The sequence below is a fragment of the Patiria miniata genome, unplaced genomic scaffold (genome assembly GCF_015706575.1).
Source record: "Patiria miniata isolate m_02_andy unplaced genomic scaffold, ASM1570657v1 HiC_scaffold_2, whole genome shotgun sequence".
In the NCBI taxonomy this organism is placed as follows: domain Eukaryota; kingdom Metazoa; phylum Echinodermata; class Asteroidea; order Valvatida; family Asterinidae; genus Patiria; species Patiria miniata.
Window position 1 is genome coordinate 17,126,036 of NW_024037058.1, and position 23,226 is coordinate 17,149,261.

A 23,226-nucleotide genomic window follows, 5' to 3' on the forward strand; every position below is an offset into this window, starting at 1 on the left:
GAGAGATGGATGCAAGATGCTCTCAGGGTGCTAAAATTTGCTGAAAACTAATCCAAGACTGAATCTTATGCAAGTTTGCGTACACATTGTCAAGTGTCGTTTTGTTTTGCCTGCCTCCAAATGATATTGTTCACATTGAGTTTTCACAGTAAAGCACAGTTCACAATATAGAAAGCTTCTGTTGAAGGTGCAAGTCCTGCTTTACCTGCCTCATAATTAGGAAAAGTCATCATGCCTGATAGACAATGGCATTTATTTGCACAACACACCAAGGAGTCGGCAGGTTTTTTTCCATTATGTGCAATCGTACTGGGAATTTTTCAGTGGATGACATTTTTTATTGGAAAGTCTTAAGCCAACACTATAGTGTCACTATACTATAAAGGGCAAAGGCTGTTAACGTACATGTGTGGGTTTACGTGTTCATGAGTTGATCGCGTGTTTCGCATGTGTTAGCCTGCAAAGAAGACATTCTCTAATGATGCGAGCAACTCGCCCACGAAGCGGGCAACGGGCAGCAAAGCTGCATATCCCCCCGCAAATCCTCGTCAACTTATGTCCCATGTTTGTTTAGGTGGAGTGAAGGGTTCTGAAAAATTGTGACTGAATCATATATGATTTTGATGTACAAAATGTACCTGTATTGATCAGCAGGCATGCAACTTTTCCTCAGATCCTCTGATTTCCTCTTTTTTTAACTTCTGTTGTGTACCATTAAAACTTTGAAAGACACTGCAGAGAGACTTGTAAAGCTTGCAGTTTCCTCTTTTCTTGTGACTTCCCAGTTGCATGCCTTTGAATCACTGATAGTGATAGAGTTTGTTCTGGAGTTTTATTTTGTGGATGAACCATAGAGCAAGATTAACCATGCTTTATTGCCCAACAATGGGGTGTTTTGATTCAAGTTTGAGAAGGGACATAGTTTAGTAACAAGTCTGATGTGATGTAGGATCACATAGTTTTCAGACACTGTATAAAAACCTGAATAGCCTGACCTTCAAGTTTTATCAATTCAAAGGCACATGGGAACATTTTTTTATTGACACTTTGGTCTTGAACTGTCAATAAAATCTGACTCAGTTGTTGACATCAGGCAAGTATAAGCAGGAAACTGTTATCAGCGTGTTGTTGATAACCCGCAACCAATTCTTTCACCTTTGCCTAGCATGCCAAGCTGTTTATGATGTAACTGTTAGTTTTAGAACCTGTCAGCTGGATTATAAAGGATTTAAAACAAGAAATCCTGACCCACAGGGTGTTTGGTTTTCTAGAGAAGGGAGTGGGAGGGGTATTGACAATTTGGGATTTATCAAGTGAAGTTACTTGCGAGTTTTCCATATTGAAAATAGGCAGGAAAGCATCTCATGCTAGTAGTACTACAGAGAAAAACGTTCATTTGTTCTAGGTAAGTGTACGCTTTGAATGTAACTAAATATAGGATGTGTCAATTCAGTGCATGAAATCCATTTGTTATTTGCCCTCCGAAGTATGTGCAAATGACGCAGGTTTGAACCCATACAGCCTTACAGGTCTCATTAAAAAAATCGAGATGGAAGGGCACTATGACGGAACTCGTCTTATCTTACAACACATCTTAGGATTTAAGTGGGGTTCCTGTTGTAAGATCGATCCTGCATCACAAATAAGGGAATAAATATGTGCTTGGCTGATATTACACAAGTACCGGTACGGTTAAAACCAGCGAGGTCCCTGGATGTGGATAATGGCTGGAGCCGAAGCCGACCTTTTGGTAAAGAGTCAAAGCAAGTCAAAAATATTCAACTTTCCAAAGATTCTGTTCAACAATTCTACTTCATGTTTGTGAAACACACCTCTGGCCATGTCTATGGTATGTGCCTTGCGCATGCAGTGCTAAAAATCTCCTAGATACGGGCACTGGCGTGGCGCATACTGCGCGATGTGGCACAAATGCAGCGGTGTTTTACTGGTGGTTTAAAACAACCCACGCAACGGGCTCTCAACCGATGGGAAATTGAAAATATATTGCAAATCAAATCTGGCTTCACTTCGCTAAGAAGAAAGTGTAGTGATTTAGAAAAGATAACAGTGTACAATGTGTATAAATTGAGCATTTCATTTTGTCATATCTCTGAACTGGAAAATATTGGCAACAACCAAGCGGAAATAATGGGGTTTGCTATGATTGGTCTCACTAACATGTTGCTTGGGAATAAAATGAAAGCAAATTTGAGAACTTCAAATTTGATGTTCCGCCTCTCTCACAAAACTTGCCTACCAAGAAATAAGGAAGTTCATCATTCACTGGAGTGACATTATTTGCTTTGCGCAGGCCAATATCAACATGATCAATGTCGTATCAATATTTGAACAGTTGTATAAAAAAAAGATTCTGCCCATTCTTGGCACTCCGTTGATGGGTCTTTGTTTGTTCCGCTGTTCAGGACCAAGACAACATCGTCAGTGCTTTTTTGGTCATGACACCTGAAACACTGCCTGTTAGACCATAAATGAATGTCTCATTCATTGTGTATTGTATCCAAAACCACTGAAGCAGTTTTGGGGTGTTTCCACACCAACAACTTTTTGTATGAGAACTTTTTGTATGAGAACTTAAACTCTCTGGAAGGACGTGTGGTTGTGTGACAGTGGTTTTGGTTATAAATAACTGCCAACAAAATTGTGGGTGTTTCATTGAGCATTGGGAGCCAGAGGGTCTAGGTGTTCATGGGATATCAGGCTGTTGGGGAACACAGGAGTTTTATTTAATGAAGGTAAGCCATAAAACATTTTTTTAGCATCCTGGACAACCTGTGTTTTTAATTCATGTAAAATTTACCCTCCAAATTTTCAAATGCCAATCTGAAACAAATTTTCAGTGGGAAGGCCATTGGAAAATTTGACAATTGGAAAAACTTGGGGAAGACCAATCAGCATCGAGGATTTAAGTTTTAGTGGCGGATCCAGGATTTACGAAAAGGGGGTGACTTAGGTGTCGAAGTGCTACATTTTTGTGACTAGATTGGACTAGGTGTTAAAGGCAATGCATACAAAAGCCTGAAGCATTGACCCAAGATTTGCAATATTGAGAGATGACATGGTTATTGGTGTGGTTAAACCCCCCCCCCCCCTCCTCCCTCCTTGGATCCATCCTTGAGGTTATTGGACAGTGCCCTTTCGGGTACAAAAACACTGAGTAACTGAGAAATATCTAAACTCATTCCTTGAGTAGTGTAACAGATGTGATGCTAAAGTCACGTTCTCAGCCCACTTAGGGCGATGATGAAATGTCACTGGTACCGGTACCTCCAGAGAACCAGTTATCATTTTGATTTATTTTCTCAATCCTCTCGCCTCCCAGTCGGACAGACTGTGTCTTAACGACAGACACAATATTAGATTAATCCAGTTTCTCCCCTCCCGAAGTAATTAGAGATTAAATGCTAAGGTCTTTCCTCGCTGATAACGTCACGGCCATCCCTTTGGGTAAAAACTCTGATCATGAGGAAATGTGAGGGTGAGGGGCCAATGATAGGGAAATGAACATAAAGGGGGAATAACTGTCCGTTTCAGTATTGAAATGAAAGCGGAGATACATGGAATTGTTTATTTAGCTCAGGGTATGCTTGATGTTGTAAAAAAAAAAAAAACAATTGATGGGAAATGTTTTTTTTTGGGGGGGGGGGACATTGTCGGTTTCAGTATTGAAATGAAAGCGGAGATACATGGAATTGTTGTTTTTTAGCTCAGGGCATAAGTTCAGTACTTGATAATGTAACAACAACAAAATTGATGGGCATTTTGGGGGGGGGGGCATTGCCAAAAAATCCTGAAAACAAATCTTATTGCCAGATTCTCTGCCCCCTGCACTTCACATTTTTTGAAGTTCTTTCTTAAGTTAAGTTTCTGTTATGTATACTTGAATCTTTTCCGAAGTATCATCTTGGACTCTCTAAATATTCAGTAAAATCTTCCCCACATGCCCATCAAATTTACAAAATTCCAAAATTCATAAACTCTTCATCATTTCCCTGTATAACACATTCTCAAGGGTTTAGAGACTCGGACCAATTTTGTACTCCTGCAACAGGAGCGTCTTCATTTCATTCACATGTGACATTCCTACAGCTATTTATATCCAGTGGACATCTGGTAAAGTTACTGTAAATGCCTAGTGGAATTGGATCAGTATTCCCTTCATCTTCATTTGGCGACTGATCTTCTGCTCATCCTGCTGATCCAACAAGCTAGGGTACGCAGACCATGATGTTGACGCGTTTGAAAGGTGATACCGTGTCCAAGCTACCCGAGTCCCTTTCTCTTGGTAGTTGGCTATAAGGTCACGGATCACGTCTGCATGTTGATGTCTGCATTTTAGTCAGTGACTACTGCAGGATGACGTTTATCTCCCAAATTTGCTCATGATTTGATTAATGTGGGTGTGACAAGAAATTCCATCGGAGGCCATGAATGATGGTGAGATAAATGCATGTTTATGTCCGTTAACATGTGTTCGTATTAATTTCCATGTTCTGACAGCCCAAGTATGTACTTGTATGTTATTTTATTATAGCACAGTACATGTATGTTGAAAATAATGAACAATGGATACATGTACCGGGTACGTGATTTTTCATGATCCAAAATTGGTCTTCAAATTTTCAGTTCGATGTTGTATAATCATCATCCTTTGTTTATAGCTCTACGGTGACAGCAAATTTATCCAGGAACAAATTTCAAAAGAATCGTAGCAAATCTTTAGTTTTGTTTTAAAGGGTACATGTATATCATCCTGAAATCGCCAGTATGTTTATGTTTAAGATTGTTTACTTCTAGCGCGGCAGTTTCCAGGATGGAGTGTCCCTTTAAGTTTATGTCTAGTGCGCTCGAGTGTTTTGAGTAAACATGAAATTTTTTTGAAAATTCCACTAACGAACAGGTACAGTTGAAATGTATTAGTGTTTACAAAATGTTAATAGAGATGAGAATACATGTAGTTTAAAGCTGAATGAAATCAATTATTGAAAAATTTGATAGTCCCTTCATAACATAATCAACATCATTGTATTCCTGCCTTTATGTACATGCATGCCAAATGTTTTGTAAAAAATTCAGGTGCTTAATAATTTGCCAACATTAAATAATTGAATTCAATGAACAACAAAAAAGGGTAAGACGTGCACAAACATAGGCTGGCAACAGCGACCACATTTACAGACAGTGTGAATTGGTGGGTATGAATGCTTAAATAATACATGCGGTGCAGCACAATTCCTGTAGGGATCAATGCTAGTCCTTGTGCTAGAGTGTGACTCATGGGCAAAGAATTTCGGAAGTACCCCCAGTGGTCCCTACATAGCCCTGTGCATATCTAAGAATTCTTCTTTCTGCTGTTTAACCACACATTATAATTTGCCCTTTGGATTCGCCTCATTATTCTAACTGTTTGCCCGATTGCAATTATGTGGACCCAACTTCTCAATCTCTTGTTTGCTCAGTGTGAATATTTTTTTCTTTTGTCATTTGATCCTTACACTGTTGAAGATAATACCCATTTCTGGTATGCGTAGTGTGTTGTTAATTGACATACTTTTTATTCTCATGAGCTGCTTGCACACACACATGGACATGCACTGTTTTGTCATTCAAGAATGGTTGGGTTTATGTGGTAGATTATGTTAATAGCAATTTACATGTTGCTGTCTGGTTTCCCAGCAACTAATCAGGTTTTTATGTTAGTCATTAAGATATTAAGTAAGATGGGAAGACATGCAGCTAAATTAGATCTTGATGGGAGGAACCTTTGTGATTACATTGCACTCAAGATTTGATATTTGCAGGTACCGCTTGGTGGAAATTGAGTTGCTGGAAAAGTCACATATATGTATTTTGGGTGGAGGAGATTTAAATACTCACCAGAGAAATGAAGTAAATATCAAATGTTACACTACATGCATCTAAAAGATATTTAAATCCATAGAATACTAATTACAGGTTAGTTTATATAACTTGGCTTTTGTCGCGATACGTTGCTAAGGAAACAAAATCAAATATCTTTTGCCCATATAAATGTAGAATACTTACAAAATGTAATACTGCAAGAATTCAGATAGAAAAACTAGTTCATTATATAATTTAAAGCCCACTGCTCCACATTATGGATGAGACAAAATAAAATATTAAGAATTACAAAAATTACAACAACACAATTGCATCCCGGGAAAACTGGGTAGATAAAAAGTCTGCCAAAGAACACAGACTGTACATTAAGCTGTGGCGGTGATAGGCTTTCTGTTAAAAATTTAAACTAGGTTTGTACTACCTGGTACTTGTACCAAAATTTTGTAACCTAGATTCGAGTATATGTAGGGGGAAAAAAGCATAATGTAACCAAATCCCTATGAAATTATGCCAAACACAAGACTTAACACTGAAATATGACTCATTCTCAGTCTTGCGGCAGACACTCAATTTTGTGGCGTCTACCATTTGGAGATTACAGCATCCACTCTCAAAATCATGAACCATCCTGGAAATTTACATACAGCACTGTAAGCCTCTCCAGTGTGAAGTCATTGCACATGCCCATCCTGCTTAGGTTTGATCTGAACACCCCTTGCAAAAAGTGGTAGTGTCCTGACGGTAATTACTCGCCTGCGGGTGGAGGGTTGTAAGTCATTCATTTGCGGGTAGGACCCTTGAATCACTAGACTGTTCATATTGCAGCAGCCTGCTCAGCGGCAGGGTCTAGTCCCTCTAGTGCTCGTACCACAGTGGCTCATTCAGTTCATAATTCAGGAGCTTTTTGGTGTTGCTGTGGGATCTAAATTGTATGATAGGATTAGGAGTTGGACTGTACAAGCAGGACGCTTGGGTGACTGAAAAGTGTGAGTACATGTATGATCATGATCAGTTTATTCTGTAACTGTGTGGAATATGACACGTACATGTTTAAAATACCGGTAGCTCCATGGTAAAATACATCAGTACATGATGATGTACAGTTGTGCAGACTACACTGTACATCATGTACATCATACATGCTTAGCAAATGCATTGCACTGCAGTGGGTCGGCCGTGTGTGTATTGGGTGTAAGTGTACATCATGACATGGTAAGATGACAGCATCAGTTAGACATGTTAGACAGTTGAAGTATTTTGCCCTTTTTCGTATGCTAGCAGTGGGCATGGTCACGATAGTACTTGACTTGACTGGTTCACGCGAGTAACAGTCATGAACAATGACGGAGTGTGTACCCTGCACACAGTGAAAGAACGAAAACCATTACTAAACACTTCACCAACCAACCAATATATATATTTTATTGTTACCATGATCATGACCATGGATCAAGCCTAATGTGTGGTTATTTGTATTTTGATGTACATCTATTCAGAATAAATGTAAAAACAGAGTTTAACTATAATTTTGAGCAATATTAAGACTGTCATCGTCGCGTCATGACCACGGTCATGACGGTTGATGTTTGACTTTGGAATGTTGAAAATGTGGGAAATGAAAATGTAATACATACGTACCGTTATCATAATAATAGGCCAGTTTTTGCCTACAGTTCATGCCGGTGTGTACATGTAAACTGTACATGTGTACATGTACTCTAGCATCGGTAAACATGGTAAAGATCAATACATTATCATGTGAATTCTAATATTTATTTTTATTCCTGCAGTTCATCAAAATTTGGCAAGCCCCTAGCTCACGATATTTTTTTTAAAAAGAGAGAAATAAATATCAAATTGGACAGTGCATACTATATGTACATGTCGAGGTTAACAGCTTCATTAATATCTAGCAATCTCAAGATTCAAGATTCAAGAATTATTTATTGTCATCTGCCCCGCATTTCCCATTGTTGCATGAACAGATGGACACGGTGTTAACAAGTTGGTGTGAAATTGCACTTTAATTCACGTCATGTTGACGCCATATCATGCTCGTGACAAACTTGAAATATTAAACCTGCTAATGATTTTTAGTTCATGGAAAGTAGACCACGCAATGTGAGAAGCATTGGTTACTCAATATGCCCACCAGAAAATATGAACAATGAACAAATACATTAGCTAATATACATACACGTACATGTATGTTGGTCATGTGTTTGTATTTAATTACTGCATGGGTTAATACCTCATTTGTCTACATATAAAAAAGAAACCTATTTCCAAGGACCACAAAAAGGGAACAGAAAAAGCAACTGAGAACCTGATGCTGAACCAAATGGCTGTGCAACTGCACTTTAAAACCCAGAAATATGAAAGAATGTCATTGTTGAAAGAAAAAAAAATCACATCTGATTGTGTGGCAGTACTTCCCTCCGAATAATCCCACATAAATCTACATTGGCATCTGACCCCAACTTGACCTGCAAACAATGTCAAGTGACTGAATGTACACACTGTGCACACTGATACACTTCACACAATAAAGCTGTACTGCTGTTTATTTATGAGTCAGAGCTAGTTCTTTTTCTAGGGGTTCTTTTTCTTTTGTTGTACTAGTATGGCAGTAGTTTTGACAGCTTAAATGTGTTGTTGGCATGTACATGCTATTTCCTGTTTTTATACGACGTTTCTACATTTACATGTATCAAGTGACGTGCAATGCTACAACTTACAAGTATGTCAAATTGTTACAAAACTACCCCATGTATCTTTTTGGAAATCTGGCATCCCATCTGTATACAAGCACGTACTTGAAAGTTTTATGTTGTTAATGTTTACAAATGTCAGTGTATGCCACAAATGAACAAGATTTTAAATCAGAAATTCTTATTTGTGTAGATACAAGAATTCTGATAATTACTTTAATGTGTGTACATGTAGATGCTGTATACAATGTTTTTCAGTTTAATCTCTTTTTTAACCCTCCCTCTCTGGCTGGCAATTTCAACAAGGCCAGCCCAGCAGTAAAAATAAATCAAGCGACTGTTTTTAACAATTGAGTGCTCCTTGCCTTTATAAAGCAGGATTGACTGGCTGTGATTGTTATGAAACCGTGTGCTTTGACTGTAGGAGATTGATAAGCCAGCTGTGCCTACCAGCATGGAGGAAGGAATAGACTATGCTACATGTACCATTTACCTACTTTTTTCTGTTGATGGAATTTGACTAGTCAAGATGCCTATTGACGTACATGTATGATCTGACTGTTGGTGACTAGCCTGTGTAAAAGTCATGGCAGGGGAACAGGATTGACTTTTCGACTCTCTGTGACTGATCAAACAAAAAGAGGGTTAATACAAATTCTGGGTTTTTTTTTACATAATTCTTGTTATAGTGAACATACACTGAAGCCTCAATCTGGACTAGACTGTGTATTTATGTGCTTCACTTTTAATACAGCATTCCGATATGTAACAAACATTTTGATCCAGCTGAGTACGAATTAACAAGAATTGACTGTAGTATACATGTACATGTACCGATAGGTAATGCTACAAACTGGTAAACTATAATGTCCATGTAAATGTTCGAAGAATCAGAGTTAGCAGGAATTGAATGTTTATTCCGTTGATGGTGTTCTGATTGTGGGGCTGTGTCTGTCATTCTTTATTACTTCCTGTCTTTTCACCACGGGGACAGTAATATCTGGCAATACTGCTCAAATTCCTTCCTGAAGTGCCTTTGTCATGACCACAAGGATCAAGTTTGATTTCCTGATCCCGGCAATTAATTGCAGTCCCTCCGTAACGCGGATTCCCCCGCACCTGGATCAATTGCGATGTAACCGATGCCGGGATATGAAACTGCAAATGAAAACTCATGCAGTAAAAATTTAAACCGCAGCGATTACAAATTCTTCAGTGTCGTTCTTGGAGAAGCATATTGCATTCAATGTAATGTAAGTCATGAGGCCTTTTTACACTGTCTTCTCGCTTACCTGTGTTATAATCTACTTGGGTCCACCATTAGTGGAACTGGGTCCCACCAAACACAGGTAGGCCAGGCATACTGTTCACACTACATTGTATGTACACGGGTCGGCTGTAGATTTTGGTTTTTCAACCTCTTAGCAGTGGCGCACCAAGGATTTGGCTTTGGGTGGGGGGGGGGGGCTCACCTTTTTTCTTTTTTCTTTTTTTTAAGGAATTGAATTTTTTTTTTTAAATGTTGCCCAAAATTTTTGGCCATGGAAAAAAAAAATGGTTTTTTTAAGAATTTTTTTAGGGGGGATGGACTAGTTTGACGTTGGTGGCGCCATTTTCACCCTACTACTCCAAAATAGGCCACATACCGGTACATATCACCACAGTCAAATCGTGGGACTAAAACAATTTTTTACCCTTCCCCCCAAAAAAGTTTTTACCAAATTTTCTTTTTTTAACCCGTGTAGAACACCAGACCCGTGTAAAAGCCGTGTTGGATTCTTAAGGGGCTCCTGAAACCTCTGTGACGGACCCGGATCCAACACGGAGATGTAAAGATACCACACAAAGTTGAAAGTTTTCTTCTGTTGTTCTAGGCAGATCAGAGTTGATGTTAAGAATTGAAAGTAGCCCTGTCATTAGCTGTGAGTTTAACTGGCTTGGCTTGGACAAGAAAACAGTTGATCAAAAGTCATGTTGGGTACATTATTCTTACATATAAGTGTGCTGCCAAAATCTTATTCATGGTCACTTTCAAAGTTAAGAGTTAAGAGTTTGGCTTGGAATACTTCATTTTACTTCTTGATAGGTTGGTGTTTCACAGTGGATGGAGTAAAGTAACTGTAGCCTGTAGGTTCCCAATTTGTAAATCATTCCGATCTCTGTAAATCTTCTGGAGTGCAAGAGTTACATGTATTGTTTGATAGGAATACAAATACCCAGAATGGAAATAAAGTGGAAGGAAATCACCCGGGCTGATCAAATAATGAAAAAAATACGGTGTCTGCACAAGGGCTTTTACAGATCTGTTGGAAGTCATGTAGGCCCACAGGCACATTTATGCACTGTCGGCCCTTTAGGGTTGCCGATATTGGGATTTATGACACTGACCTAATTTAGACACAGAACATTTATTGCAAGTGGGACTCAAACTTTTTATAATACGGAGGAAGGAATCTGGGAGACTCAACATTTAAGTTAATTTCAGTGGCAACTGCACTCACATTGTGGTACGAAAACTAGCTGACGCTGTGAAAATTAATATTTTCACAGGTATGGATTTGCAATTATCTTAATTTTATCAACACCATGCTGATACTTTCTGATAACCAGTCTTGAACTTCGGGGTGAGTTCTTGCTCTTTTTCGTGACATTGACCAGCAGTCTTCTCCCTCAGCCAGTAAATTTTATCGAGATATCAGTTGTGCTTTTAATGCTCTTGAACCGACAGCCCGCAGGACCTAAATATTAAAATGAGTTACGCAGGCATCGTTGTGCTCATGATATATTCCGGGAACGCTGAAGTCAAAAGCAGATGGCAACCCAAAGTGTTCTAGACTAAAGTCCAAGGCATTGGAATATGATATGAGGAGTTGGAGCTCGCTTGCTTGCCTCCAGTTTTTTTCTGCAGGAGCGTCTTTTTCTTTTTTAGAAATGAAATATTTGTGCTGCCATAAATAAACTGGAATTTGGAAGTGGTTGAGCAGTCATCTTCAGAGCTTTCATACACCAGCGGGTAATATAAACGACATTTCCAAATGTTCAGAATCATGGGCTGTTCATTTATGGATGAGCTTGTACGAGGCCTTGAAGGCCTGAGAACAGGCACCACAGACGTTTTTCTGATGATTGACGAGGTGTTTATCAATATTTGAGAACATCCGCTTTCAATCAGTGTTCTGCCACCCACTCCTGCACATGTTGTCCTCACACGGGTTTCAGTAAATTGAGTCTTTCTCGTTCCAACCTTAAATGTTTTGTTTCATTTTACACACAAGTACCGGTATAGCCTTCAAACTATTACTGTGTTTCTCATCAGGTGTAAATTTGCATACCTTGTTAATTGATACCAGTTGCTCTTTTTCATCCAAGAAACGTCAAACAAAAGTCCTTTATCTCTAGTGGGTGTGATCACCATATAATTTTATGGGCTCATTAAACTTGAACAAGGAACTCTTGTACTTAAAAAGAACAGACAGTCCTTGTACTGTGAGTTCAATGTATACACATGTATGTTGGTCTTGCATAGTTGCATTTTTAGCTTGAATCTTTCAACAATTTAAAAAAGGTATCAATCTTTTGACTACTTGTCCAAAAGTCATTATTGCTAACCCCAATCATATTCAGATTGCCCTCATGCTTACCTTAAACAACAAACAAAGGACCGTACTGAAAGACTGGGCAGTTTGGGGCCACCTCAGAACAGTGCCCCAAGAGTGAAGGCTTTGCCCTCAGCTCAGCCAGGCAATCATCCAAATTCCCTGTGGACTAACCAAAGTGTTAACTTCATCCGTTCCAGCTCAGAGAAACCAGTTATATTTGGCAAGGCTCTATGTATATGTACACAGCAAGGACCTAACATTTACTCATATCACAGCTAAGGGCAATTTTAACCAGTTTCCTAAAAGTCACGGTCTGTAGTATCCAATTCTATACCCTAGTCCTCGTCCTTTTTTTAAATAAAAAAACCAATGGCAATCCATTCTGATATGATAAGGCTGTCAGAAATCATAAGGCAGGCGTGCAGCGGTTAGCTGGTTAGGTCAGGTGTTCCCAATCAAACCAAATTTGGTTTGATTTCCCCACAGACAGAATCTGAGATTTCATGCCCGGTGCTCTGGGTTCACAAAGGGTGACATTCAATAAGAGTCAGGTTTTTATGGTATCTTGCCACAACCTAATTACAGGTAGACGTTTAGTTTCTGAAAGTTTTATTTTCCTTGGGATTTGTGTGTAGGCGTGTTTTGGCTGTGTACATACTGCACTGGTAATTCAAAATGACATTGAACTTTAAGCTTGTATTATTAGTACATGTAGGTCTAGACAAAGAACGAAGTACAGTATATGAATATGCCTGCAAAATAATGTTTATTGTCTCACTGGGTCTGCCAGATATATCTGAACTTTAAGAATTTTCTGTTTTCGCGAACTCAACTTTGGAAATTTTTTTAATGCAAAAAAAACTGTTGATGGCACGGTACTTCCAGTTTGTGTGACCATGACTAAGCAAACCATGGACATAGCAATCCATTTTAATTAGCAAGCCAACTGCGTGTTTAGAACCAAACATTACATTGCCTGTGCTCATGTTTCATACTTGAATGAATTTCAAGGAGTAGACAAGAAATAAACAAACGATAAGCAAAGAGGTTGTTTGTAATGACAGTCTAGCATGGTGTCTCCACTGTGCTTGTGTTGATAAGGTCATGGTTGTGGTCTACAAGGTCAGCTGCCAAAGATTGCTTATTTTTGTGGTTTGCTAAAGCTACTGAAACTCTTCAGTAATCAGTAGAACAAATATTATTGTTTATCTACCCTCCAGCTGGCTGATAAGCATAAATTAACCTTATTGCATTGGTGCAGGGATGAATTTAATATGATAAAAAATAATTCAGGACAAGAACACTCAAGTAAGCAGCTGTTAATCAGTTAATCACCGATAATATAATTTACTGTTTCAAAGCCTTATTATTGTAACAGTTAACCTAGCTGCCTTTTTATTCGGGTTCTCAACCACTCTGGAAATCAGGGAAAACTTTGAAAATGAGTTTCTTTTAAGTCAGGGAAAACTCAGGGAATTCGGGGAAAACACCAAGAATCAGGGAAAATCAGGGAAATAGACAGTGACTTAGAAGAAGAAAGGTTTACACGAGTTTGGCGTATGTGCCTCCTGTGCCATGTGTCCGAGTTGTGTTCATTGACTGACTGGCTACAGTGGTGTTTTGGTGTTTATGCAGTGTGGATATTTTACACACCTTTCCAAACAACAACAGCTGGCTGTATGTGGTACGCCACCTTTTGGCTTCCCTGCATCCTCGTTGAAGTTTCAAAATGTTTTCCCGGCTTCCCAGCATCCTCCTTGAAGTTTCAAAATGTTTAACCGTGCTCTAAGGAGTTTCACACCCTCCAAAATAACTGTGTGAGACCCAGGTCCAACACAGATTTCAGGAACCCTTTCACACTAGCAAGAATCCAACATGGCTTCTACATGGGTCTGGTACCGGTACTCTGCATAATTAAAATCCAACCCTGCATGGGACCAGAGTTGAGAGGCTCTACCCAATGAGAAAATTATCCAAAATCTAGATCTGACCTGCAATGATACACCTTGCCTACTCTTGTTTGTTGGGACCAGTAAACCCGTTTTGATTTCAACACGGGTAGGGGAGATGATAATGTGTGGAAAAAACAACACAGAGAACAACAGTTTGTATAATTTACAGCTGGGTGCGATCAGCAAAACAAAGCAGTCATTAATTGTCAAAGTATCCAGCCATGTAACAAGTTCAGTATTGTTCACACCCTAACCGAGAATAGTTTCCTCAGGACATAGCACACATTCTGTGTCAATATATCCTACTCATGGTGACCACATGTCGACCTACTCGGGTTACCCCCATTAAAGAGTAACTGGAGATGAAACGAATGCAACAAGATCCATCACGAAGTGTCTTTATATTATAATACCAGCTACTAAAATAGCTTAATGGCTGGATTGTCATGTTTTTTTCACATGATTCTGAACAGGACTCTTGGGCGGAAAATTGAAAGCTCCCAAGATTATTAGGAGGTATTGGATGTTTACTAACCCTTTCAAACAGGGCCCTGTAAATGACTCTCTTTCAACATTAGTCTTATGTTGAAAGAGAGTCGTTTACTAAATGGCGACAGTAATAAGACCTAGGTATGGTAAAACAAAGCCATTTTACAGCCCTGTTTGTAGGGCTAGATGTTTACATGCATGTAGAATTATCAGAATTTCCCTGACAAATTGTAATTTGCCTGAATATTGAAGAAACCTGTGTGTTCTAAAGGGAAACATGATCCCCTTAAATTAAAACACATCCTACTGTTGGTCTTGCACTGTTGCAGAAATGTAGCCTTTGGGGGAAAAAGAGACATGCTGCTATTGCAGTAAGAAAATAAAAGTTCTTGAAAGATTTTTCAAGGTCAAGATGGCCACCAGGCTTTCAGAAACTCACATCTTTTCATTTCTGTACATTTTGTCATTGCTCCTCATCTTATACTTACAAAAATTCCATGTAGTATAAAAACCAGTTCATGTTTCCTAAAAAAAAATTACAAGATTGCACTAATTTTTCTACAAGTTTTTGATGACCAGTCACAGGAAGTCTGCAGTGAATGGTCATGCATTGGACCTAATTATGCCGGACAGTAGATGCATTGCATTCCTGAGGTTAAGTACCTTCACTGTGCATGTGTACACTGACCTTTCACCAAGAGCACAACAAGGATGGAAAAGAGGAGCACTGAGCTCACCGATCGATCTCAGGATGACAAGCCCACCCCTTGTCCAAACCCAAAACCCCTGTGATTGTCCCTAATCCCATGTCAGCTTGATCTGCAGTCATTGATAAGCGGATTTACATATTGATCAGGGGATTACAGGAGTTGGTGTTTAGCCTTGCCAGGCCTTTTGTCCCCGTTGTCTTTGGCGTTTCCGTTTTCGATCAGACGTGAATTTGAAAAGGCGTTTGACCATGCGTGATTCATGCCTTATGCATGTTTCACGTGAAGAATTGGTATTTCTTGGAGCTGTTCATCGATGGTGGTGTATTTGATCATTGTGGAACTCAAGGTGTTTAGTTTACTGTGCAGTTCAGTAAGTACATTTTAATATTGGTGTAGATAGACTGTAGTCGCATTTACCACTTTTTCACAATAGAAATGAATGAATGTAAATGTACATGAATTTCAGAAACCAAGGCTAGGGGTCAATGTACATTGTGGTACCTGTGTACAAGTCTCTCAGGAGACTTAAACTTGAAATGTATTTTTGTTACAGGAATTCTTGGACAAATAATTTCTGAAGTAATTTGATTTAAACACCAGCACAGATACGTGTGTGTTCACGAGAAATATGTGTTCATGTATAGTGACGTTCAGAAAATGTGTGCTATATACAGGTATTCACAAATTTCATTGATAATTCCTAAATATTAGTGATATTCGTGTTTCCTGACACCAAGATCGATGTAGCTTAAGAAGTTGAGATTATTTAAGAGCCCATTTTGAGGAAAGAAAGGCTCAAAATTTGAAAACATACAAATTCATTGCTAATTTGTGCATGTACTGGCTGACATTCCAGATCCTTTTTTTCAGTGATTAATATGGCCGTGTCAGATTCCTTATTTGTTGGTTTCCTACCGGTACCTCTATGATTGCACCCACAAACATTTTTGAAAGGGCAATGTTTCCTTGGTTATTTGACTCATGGCCGCCTTATATTAACAAAAGTCAAGAACCCCAAATTCCACACCAACATCCCTGCCAGGCTATATGATTGTAAGACATGACATGTGGTCATCATCTGTCCTGCCTCATAATGTGTGATTAATGGTAAGTGATGTTGGCCAACCATTGCCCACACTGTTTACTCACACCCTGTAATATATTTCACTCTGAGACTTGATCTACCAGTTTCATTTTTTTCTTAATGCTTTGTTATTGCAGTGAGGTTCAAGAAATTCTTGTTGTGTGAATCATTAAGTACCGGTAGGAGTCTGTCACCATATTGGCAAATTGCTTGGTTTCGTTTTAGGCTTTTGTGGATTCTTTATCGATTTGGACCATCACAGTGAGGCATTTAGCAAGAAATTGAAATTTGACTTCTAAGTACCGATATTCCTCTTTTCTTATTATCTCAGTTTATTGTTTGACGTCCCCCAGTTCTTTTGACCTCCACCAGGAGGGTCTGAAGGATTTTGCAGAATTTACAAGGGTAAAGCACAGCAACTATCTGATACACAGGGTAGCATGCCCGTGTATTCCCTACACAGGGAAATAATTGGACGATTCGGATGAATTTTACAATATCACACGAGAGTTTGGGTTTAACATTAAGGTTTCCTAGTTGGACAGATTAAATTGAGAATATGTTTTTTTTTTCTTTTCCTGATCATGTTCATTGTTACATTTGTCCTTAACTAACCCCCTAGGCCCATTTTGCTGGGAACCATCCCCGATCCTCCAAAATCCTCCAAAATTGTGCACTTATGTTCAAATGAAGGATACCCAGTGCTTCAATCCTTCAAAATCGTCCGACAGTCCTGCCTCATGTTTTTCTCAAATGCCATTCATCCTCAATCGTCCTCAATCCTTCAAAATCCTCATGGCGGTTCTTAGGATTTTGGAGGATTGCAGATGAATGGTGTTAAAGAAACGTGAGGATTTTGGAGGATTGAGGAGGGTTAGGGTAAATAAATGTTTTTCAACCTTTGATAAATTCACTGAAATATAATTTGTTGTGTGATAATATTTACAACCGCAAATACTTTCCAAAACTACAAATTATTCAACTCTGATAAGTGACAATTCAACACTTATAAGTGACAAGGATTTTCTCAAGAACACGCATAATACCCAGCATCCTCTGGCATTGAGGTACCCTAATTACCCTACATTAGCCCTAAGTGGTTGTAAATACATTTGTCTCCCAAGGAAAAATCGAAAACAGATTTCTGGCAATCAACCAGAGCAGCGCTGGCAAAGTCGATTTTTTTTTTCTGGTCTAGTCATTTTTTTTCTGTTCCTCCTCCTCCGGGGAACTTGCATCTGAAGAAGAGGGCGAGTCTCAAATTGATTCTGGTCCCCCCACTGATAAGTGCCCAATTTTCCAGGAGCAGGGAATCCTTTTAGAGATGTTGAGAGAGACATGCCCCAGCTGGGGGGCGTGGAGAGGCAAACACTTTAAAGCCGAAATGAAAAAACGGAAGTCTTTTGGGAAGTTGAAGAGGATTGCGGTTAAAATATGCTGCTGTATATCCTTAAATGTACATGTACTTGTGTTTCACGACTTGCGAATATCCAATTGCACCTTTGGGACAGTAATAAAAGATACCGGGAGATATTCTGAGATTCTGTTCAGCTGGGGTTGGATTAGTTGATCAAGGACTGAGAATATACTGTTCAAGGCCTTGTTATACATATGTACTTGTGGCTTATCAACCTGTCTTGAATCTAAGTGCAGACTTTTAGAGGTTTTATAATGGAAGGCATCTGGGCGGCAGTAGAATGTCTTAAGCAAATGGAATGCTCGAAATGATGCATCATGAACACTTCAGATCTATGATAAAGGTTACAGTTTTTGGACTGAGATGTTTTATTCTTCTTCACATCTGGGACTGATTATAACCGGTATGAGGTGTCTTATGCAGATAATCAATTCCTCACCATATGTACGGTAGTTGTGATTCCTTTCACGAGTGTACATGTAAGTGTGGAAATAATTCGATTTGATTCTGCATTGAGCGTAGTGTGGGATCTGCAGTTCTTGTGAGATCACCTGCTCTTCAAGTTTTTTATACATGAACTGAATTAGCCTGAACAAGTTGTATTGCATGATAAAACAGTGATATTCGTTATGTTTTCAACTTTTTACCTTATTGCCAATTGCTAAATTAGACCTGAAGTTTGTGTTCCACCTGCCTATCAAGGTGATAATAGGGCAGCCAACATTAACTTGCATTGTAAAAATGAGTCCTCAGGCTCTAAGTGGGCACTGGATATTTATTCCACGTTGCACCCGCCTCAATCAAATAAAGAATCCTTCAGTCAGCTATCCGGCAGTAAAGTGCCTCCAATGGTACTTACATGGACTACCTGAGTCAACTGGCAAAATAAAACACCCGCCAACCACAAACAGTAGAATATCTCCTCCCCCCCCCCCTTCAACATTCACATGAAGAATTTGGCATTAACTCGTCAACACGTTTGAATGACCCTCCTATTTGTGGGACCACAAGGACTTTTAGAAAAGATCCCGTATTGTCCCCAAGCCTTTAAGATATTCTCTTTTTTGAAGCTGAGTTGAGAAAATAAACACTCGCTCTCCGGCCCCTGGCAAAAACAAACAGTTGAAGCAGCCCCCATTTGCTTATGCACCGGTTTTTACCTTCCCTGGTTCTTGCTTGATCATATTTGTACGAATACACAAGCTAGTGTCCACTATAGGCCTAGAGGAGGAGCAAGGAAATAGAGTGTGAATGTATCATGGGACGACACTTCGAGCGGAATCGAGCTACTGTAAATTTTCCTGTAGGCCTTTTACAAGGTACATTGTAAATGCTTCATTTCTGTACGCATACATGTACATGTTATTTTGTATGTTGAATTTCCAGTCCTGTCTGTGATGGTATAATCGGCATTTTGCAAAGCACTGGGGGCTTTTCTTACAACTAAACTGCCTCACTAGACTTGGTTCTTTTGACTTGTTGCATTGTGGCCCTTCCCAGGAGGATAAATAGCGTGACACAATTGCTTTGCTTTGGAAAAAGGGGTCAGAGATTTTTTTTTCCAGTAACTGACAGGTCTTCAGAATAGTGGGCATTGTCCCGACCACCAAAGAGTTGACAGAATTTTCATTGTAACCTTACATATGAGTAAGCATTCCCCCCCCCCCCCCTCGTGCCGGAGGAAGCGTTGGGGCTCACAATCTAGTTACAGCATAGGATTGGTCCTGTTGATTGTTGAGTGCAGTGCACTGCAGTTAGAATTTCTTTGCCCAGTTGAACTTGTAGAAAAGTAAGTCTGTCACGAGCCAATATGGCTCATCAGGCCAGTATTTATCTCTAGTTTCATTTGCTTGCAACAAGTGAGAACATTGTTCCCCACCCCCCACTCCCAAATGGGATGCCATCACAGGATAGTGCCCGTACCCAGCTAATGCCCGTACCCATCTAATATGCTGCTGGGTAGAGAGAGGCAAGTGGAGTGAAGTGGCTTGCCCGAGGACACAACGCAAGGCCAGCGGCAGGATTCGAACCCCTGACCATCTGATCATGAGACTAAAAACCCTAATCACTTATGTCACACTCCCCAATAGAGGTAGTAAACATTATTCTTAATTAATGCAGGTAAACCTGTTACAATTTTCAAGACTCCATTGTCTTGTGTTTTCACATTTTTCGACTTGTACTCGTGTCAGTGAGTGTTTTCTGTCATGGGTACATTCAACGTGTGAAAAAGGGTACATGTCATTTATAGTTTTGTGATGTGCAACAGAGAACAACATGTAAAGATGTGCAGTCAGCTGCTTAGTAATTCAAGGCCAGGCATCTCAGTGATAAGAGGTTGTCTGCTCAAGGAGTCCGGTGCTCTGGCTAGTCTGGTGCCCTGCTTGAGCAAGAATAAACACAGTGACATGATCAACTGTGATGGCTCACAGGAGAGTCAAATTAGTAGGCCACCTGTAAATGATAAGTGCCCTAATACGTTATTAACAGCGTGTGATTGCTCAGTCCTTGGTCTGAATTGCGATACATTAGCTCCATGATCCACCAGAGTGCAACAAATAAAAAGAAGGGCTTGATTTGTGCAGTCTAGAACGAAGAGAGCTGTTTGTTCGTCTGTGAAAAGTTGATGTCTCGTGACCACAGCAGGCAATCATGTAAACAAGTTTGTACCACCCCGTGATCTATGCACGGTATAACTGTAAAAATGTTCTGATTTTTATAATGTAATTTGATCCAAATGTGAGAGAGGGAACAGATGTATTTTGAGGCATTGAAGCTACTCGCACAAAGTATTATCGCAACTATTACGAAATGGTAACAAGTAGTTGTACACATGTAATTTTAATTCTCTCTTCTTCTTTTTTCCGAAATTGTTAACGCGTTAACAGGTGTATATTGCAACATGGGGCTTTTGGTTTTGGGATTTAATAATGTAACTAAGGCAAAATACATTGCAACATTGGAATAGCTTTGCCATACTCAAAGCTTGTTAACCTTGGAAGAATGGAGCATTGAGGATAGTACAGTGACACAGATGTAACATTGTCTTGGTTTAGCTCACTGGAACGGAATCCCTCATTGTGATGTTGCCATGGCAACAATTGTACCACAGGTGGCCGTTAGTACTTTAAGCACCAGAATTATGCAAAGGAGGAGCTCTTTTTTTGCATTTCTCTATTTTCTGATATTTCTGCCGTTCTGCGTATAGGCCTACAATACGAAGAAGTATCGCTCTGTGTTGATTTATAAATGGTAATGGTCACCGTTAGAAAAAAATACATAGCAAATGTGGAGGAGTATAAGTGTACTTAAGGCTTGGCACAGCTTGCATCGTCATTATGCACAAACGCATTAAACCTTTCAGATACCGAGGAAACATATGGCAATCTAACCAAATTCAAAGTCAACATCACATGCTTCTAGAGCAATTTTATTGAGATCAGGGTCACAGAATCCGCAAAACTATTTTTGTTTGATCTGCGATAATGCCTTGCACAGTACTTTTTATCAGTGGCTTTCCTTTTTTTTTTTTCTTTTTTTTTTTGCATCTGCAGGCATCTTGAACTGGTAAGCAGCAAGAATTTCCACCTCCAGTTTGCCCTTATGAGGTATGTATGGATGTGGACGGTGGTTTGGTCTCATGCCGGGACTAATTTGATTAATTCCGGCATGTTGTGTGTTTGCTGTACTCTCAAGCTTTGTCATCAGTATCTTTATTTCCCCCTCCCTCGACCTTCAGTCACCATTTCGAAATGAACATGATTCATCATGTGCTCCATGTGTGTTCTTATTCCTCCATGGTGTACATACCTTTCCTCGTTTGTCTTATGCGCATGAACGTTACGTGTAATAGCTACATCATGTAGACATTACTGTATTTCATGCCGCTGCTTGCTATTTGATTCTATGGCATGTCACCTTTTGAAAGAGCCAAGTTGTCCAGAGCGGTTTCAGCATTTGCACTGTGCCATGAATGCCAGTTTCGACAAGGACAAATTAGGGCTATCCACATTACAAACTATACCACCACAAAAGGTCTTATAAAGAGAAGAGGTTCTAGTGTGAAGGTAACAGCTTTTCCCTTCATAGCATTACAAAGAAGCTACTGACAAAGCAGCTGATCTAACAATCAGAACAGGAAAACAAAACCTCTTGGTTTTCTTGTTTATCTCTGGTTCTCCTGACAAGGATGTCCTTGCTCATTTTGTCAGACATTCAGAGGGCTTGAGTCACCTTCCTGAGGAGCATTGTGTCCCCATTGTGGCCTCCTCTCCTAAAGGATTGTGGGCTTCGTGTAGATTCACCGGGGGCCCTTGTGGCCGTTTTTCAATACTTTCTTTTTGACTCCTGCTTTTCTCTTTTTCCATTATTTTGTGGTCACCTCAGTGTGATGATCACACAGCTATTCAGGAGCAGTTCCTCTATGTTTGCTCACATCTAATTGTGGGGCCAGTTATGTAATACAACCTGCTCCATTAGATCTTGTGAGAGGGTTTTATGGTGCGCGGGTGAAAGTGTGGAGGTGGTTTGGTGTTATTTCTAGTATTTGCAAGGAGCTCACACTCGATAACAGTGTATAACCAGTGACTGTTCATTTGTAACTGTGGAAGTTTCAGAGCACCTTTCTGAAGGATCCAAGGTTTGCATCGACTTTGGAGTTAGACTTACCAAGAACGTGATACACGTACAGGAACTACATATGCACATGTAGTGCAGTTTTTAATGGAATCAAAAATCCATTGGAAGGCATGATTGCAAAACCAGGAAGGTTACTTGACTGGAGAATTTAAATGAAACAGGTAATGTATCTTGTTGGGAAAAACTTTATTTCTCAGTTTGTGGTCTTGGGCATGAAGCCAGACACATTGTCACGCTTTCTAAACAAACACCTAATGTGCTGCACCTTGCAATTAAATCTACATTAACTTAACCCTAACCACCCAAACTCTTCAAAATCCAACTGCATCATGTGCATGTTTTTTGTTGGAATCTGTTGGAGTGAGTACATGTACTGCACTAGTAAACTGATCATACATGGGGTTCGGCATACCACCATAATCAGAGTCCAGCAGTTTGGGTGTTGAGTTTACCATTTGGTGTTGGATTTTGCAAGAGTGAGGAAGGTTCCTAGTAAATCACTAGGAACTTAGGGTTACAGTGTTCTGTGCAGTGAAGGCATTTCAGCCCAGCATTTGTACATGATTTTCCAATTTACATCGGCAGCATAAAGTACATGTAAATCCAAGTCTGAAAGCGAAACCAGTGAAATTTCCGGGTGCATGCCTGGGTTAATAGCCGGATTGTTTTTCTCCATTCCACTTGGTTCAATGCCAGATTGGCATTGATCCCTAGACAATTCAGGTCATTGTTGGTGTTGTCATCCA

At 39.6% G+C, this 23,226-nt stretch overlaps 1 protein-coding gene across 4 annotated transcripts in view; it reads left to right on the forward strand.

Moving 5' to 3' along the window:
• LOC119726705 (dystroglycan-like) overlaps positions 1-23,226 on the forward strand; it is a 92,096-nt gene that overhangs the window by 35,515 nt on the left and 33,355 nt on the right. The window contains exons 1-2 of one of the 4 annotated variants that reach the window (XM_038198507.1): positions 6,651-6,866; positions 21,397-21,450. The gene's annotated coding sequence lies outside the window, so the exon portion shown is untranslated. Of the gene's footprint in view, positions 1-6,650; positions 6,867-15,570; positions 15,712-21,396; positions 21,451-22,368; positions 22,642-23,226 lie in introns of those variants that run through there. The other 3 variants (XM_038198508.1, XM_038198506.1, XM_038198509.1) reach the window with 3 other exon arrangements.